The sequence below is a fragment of the Montipora foliosa genome, chromosome 11 (genome assembly GCF_036669935.1).
Source record: "Montipora foliosa isolate CH-2021 chromosome 11, ASM3666993v2, whole genome shotgun sequence".
NCBI lineage: Eukaryota > Metazoa > Cnidaria > Anthozoa > Scleractinia > Acroporidae > Montipora > Montipora foliosa.
This window is the reverse complement of record NC_090879.1, coordinates 49,239,038-49,242,856: the sequence shown is the minus strand read 5'-3', so window position 1 is coordinate 49,242,856 and position 3,819 is coordinate 49,239,038. Positions and strand designations below refer to the sequence as shown.

The window sequence follows — 3,819 nt, the reverse complement described above, 5'->3', positions numbered from 1 at the left end:
CCAATGTGTGCCAGTACCAACCCGGTAGCAGTCGAATTACCGTATTTACCCGTGTATAAGTCGATCCCATGTATAGGTCGACCCCCCATTTTTGATGGAAAAAAAAGCAATTTCTTAATTTCTTTGCTGAATGTTCATGGGATACTAATCTTGCATTCTTCGATTTCTGGAACTGAGGGTTCACAAAAAATTAAGGGCCTCAAGTGCTTAATAGTTTTGTGGTTCAGTGGTTGTTGTTCTCACATTTTGTCCTTTGAAAAAGTTCTCAGAAAATCGAACATGTAAACCTCAAACTAACCTGTTTCGTTGTTCAAGGATAAAGGGCTTTAGAGGATAACCACAAGATCACAGAAGCAGGAGTCAATCTTTGAAAATAACTTCAAAAACGATGCGAAATGTGCAAGGTTTAATTGGTGCTTGACTTATAATTTCACACATGGCAAACGAAACAAAACTCATCAACCAAACAATACAAAGTTTGCAAAAGCATTAAATCATCCAGGTTTGTATAAAGAATAAAAAACAATCATTACCAACCAGCATTTACAGGCAACACGAGTGATGATCATGCTTGCACGCAAACACAAGGTATTGCGCCAGGTTACTAAGCCGTTGAAGGATCGCGTTTTATTTGAAGAAACAAGAATGTTTTTTAGAGCTTTCTGCCGTAGGAAAACGAAAATTCCTAGTGTCTATTTCATATTTGTGCTTGTGAGTATCTTCAACATTTAGAGTAAAACAAATCCTTTTTCATTTCAACTGGAATTGCTTAATTACATTCATTTTGAAGTCTTTCGTCATTCATTTTGAAGTCTTTCGTCCACTGCGTTTGTTATGCCCAAAGACCACATTATGATGTTAATTTTGAATGAATTATTTAGCTGAAACTTGGCTCGAAATCTTTGACCCATATATAAGTCGAGGGCAATTTTTGGAGCTTCTTTTGAGGCCATAAAAGGTCGACTTATACACGAGCAAATACGGTATTTTGTACTGGAACATAATTAGTTTTGTTTCTTTTGTAGCCTTAAAAGGTAGAAGGTAAATCTTAGACAAATAGTCACGCTGAAAGTTATAATGTTCGAGCCTTTTTTCGGCTGTGGGACTTGGTAATTTTTGCCGGGTGAGAAGTTCTTGATATAAGGTCTTACAGGAGAGGGGTCTACTTGAAGTACATATGGTTAATGCAGGTGTTGGGTTGCTTTCATTTTTGAACAAAGATTTTTGCCATTCACTCGGTATGGCCGATACATGGACAAGTTGTTGCAGCCATGATAATATAAATAAGATTTTCAAGCTGCAAAAACACTGTGCCCAGATTACATAAATGAACTTTTGGAACTAAACAGCAGTCAGCATAGTAGAAATACACCGGGCGCCAATTTTAATATTTTGCCAAGAAGATTTAATAGAGTGAAAGAGGGAGGTCACACGGTCTCTGTAACAACCTCAAAAATGTTGGAATCGTCTTCTGCTTAGTTTACGTACCTCATCATCCACAAATATTTTAAAGAATGCTTTATAGAAACATCTGTAATTAAGTCAGATTAGAGATAAAAGTTTTACCCCTTTTTTAGGTAATCATTTTAGACTCTGTAATTACAGGTAATTTTGGCAATTTGCATAGTTTTGATTAGTTTTACAATGTAATTTGGCATAATATACACATGTACTCCACTTGACTTGCAATATATTTTTAATCTAGAGGGCCACACGTTTGTTGGTTCTTTTACTACAATTTATGTGTTACTCTCTTTAAATTAAGTGTGATTGATTGATTGATTCACGTACTCTAACAAGGACTTGATCAGAATACTTTTCACAACACAAATATTGAAACAATCACGAGTGGCTGATTTCTGTGTGATTTTTGCTTTTCTTTTTTTAAGAAAAGACTCACGCAAGAATGAAAGTTGCAGATGAATTAAGAACTCGTACAAAACAGAATAATCTCCAAACGGGTCAATAATATTTCAGAAGGACAAGACTTCCCAGCAAGTCATGGAAGATACATGTTGTAAAACTTTACACCCGATCGATTATTATAGCCGCAGTTGTAATGACCTGTACATGGTATGTTGATTACGTCTTAAAGTAATATTGTTAGAAAACACTGCGAATCAAATTGGATTTGACGCTTTCCACATTTTAATGAAATGAAAGATATTGCTTGTATGGTCAATTCCACAGTTATGCGGAAATGACTTTTGTTTTGACGGCCACAGCTGAGCACATGTGTTTAATCGACGCTCAAAAGAAGCACAGATGAGGCATTTGATACTTTTACAGAATAACCGATCGAAGGAAGGTAACATGCATGAAATTTTCTGCACTGACGTATGTCATTTCGAAGCGCTTTTGAGAAATTTAAATCAAAGGTAATGAAAGTGCGTGTATAAATTCAAAGTAAATAAATGATATGAAGGTATAAAACAAACCTGTGCCCGCAAAAGAAACCAAAATAGGATTCTAATCCCCACTAAGTGAGAAGTTGCGTCTACCATCCAACTTCTTCAGTGTGTTGTGGTGCAATAGTGCAAATAATAATAAAACGACTTTAAATTAGCAACCTTCGTATCCAATAAAATAACACACGAATATTGCCGATTGAATGCCGTTCGAGTGTCATTCCACGCCGCGATTTGGCGGGAAACTGTTTTTGCGCCTTCGGTTTGCATTGTCAGTGGGCGAATACATTATGCATCTAGGTACTTCATGTATCACATTGACGCGAAAGTACTTGCGTTTTGTCTTGACAAAACTTTTATCTGATTCAAGTTACGGTGCAGGCCTGGGTTGCATTGTTGAGTTAAACAAGATGGCGTCTTAGGTGACTCTGGAACCGGAATTCTGTAAAATATATTTCACAAAACTCAACGGGAATGAGTAACATGGCAGTCGTAGGGGAGACCGAAGACGAAAGCGAAGAAGGTACTACTTTCTTCGATGATTTCCGAATAACTTCCTCTCCGAATATCATGAGAAGGAAATGAGCATCAGCACACTGTAAAGAAGAAACGGTTAGAGATGCCATAAGAGACATGATCGACGGCCCAGCATGTTTGTCTTATATGGTGCATGTCTGAATAAAGTGGAGCTAAGTGGAAGTACTTGGTTTATCAAGTGGTACTTCTCTTTTTCCCATGCAATGATGATGTAGAACCATGCGATACACCAGGTTCTACTGACATGTGACTGGCTGCTGTTTCTTCATCGAGGACCTTTGTCCTTTTTTTCTCTGGACTTTCAGCATTTTCTGGCATTTTCATTGCGATGACTTGAGAGATACTTTCCTGACTCCCTGTTTCTATCATCACTTTCCCATACTTTCGAGGAGCCTTCTTCTTTCTCTCCATATACATCACAGGAATAATTTCAGTGGATCTTTTCCGAACACATGGTACGCGTAATTTCTCTCGTATTTCTTTTCCGTACACAAGAAAAGGAAAATTCTGTGGTAGTTTCGCCCGAGATCCCCCCTATACTTGGACAGAACAAAGAAATCTTGTGTTTGACCTGGCATAAACAGGGCTTCGTTTCCATTGTCGTACAACATGTAATTTTCGTCATCTTCAATCATTGCGGCTTTGTTGAATGTTTTCCATTTGCTCAACCCGCCTTCTAGAATCTCCCTACGAATTTTTAGCGGAAGTCGCTTTTCCCAAAAAGGCTTCAACATCATGCTTCTGTGATTAAAGTGCCCCTGTGACCAAAAAATCAATTCATATTTTTCTTTGGATTTCAAAACTATGTTAACAAAACACTAAGTGACCCACGTTTTAAGCCTTGATTTCAAAAAGACACCTCTTTATTTTAACT

General features: G+C 37.4%; 1 protein-coding gene across 2 annotated transcripts in view; it reads right to left on the bottom strand.

Annotated features, from left to right (window-relative positions):
* LOC137974948 (uncharacterized) overlaps window positions 1-2,532 on the bottom strand; it is a 47,083-nt gene extending 44,551 nt beyond the window's left edge. For both annotated transcript variants that reach the window (XM_068821965.1, XM_068821966.1), the window contains exon 1: window positions 2,439-2,532. The gene's annotated coding sequence lies outside the window, so the exon portion shown is untranslated. The remainder of the gene's footprint in view (window positions 1-2,438) is intronic.
* Between the last annotated feature and the right edge of the window lie 1,287 nt (window positions 2,533-3,819).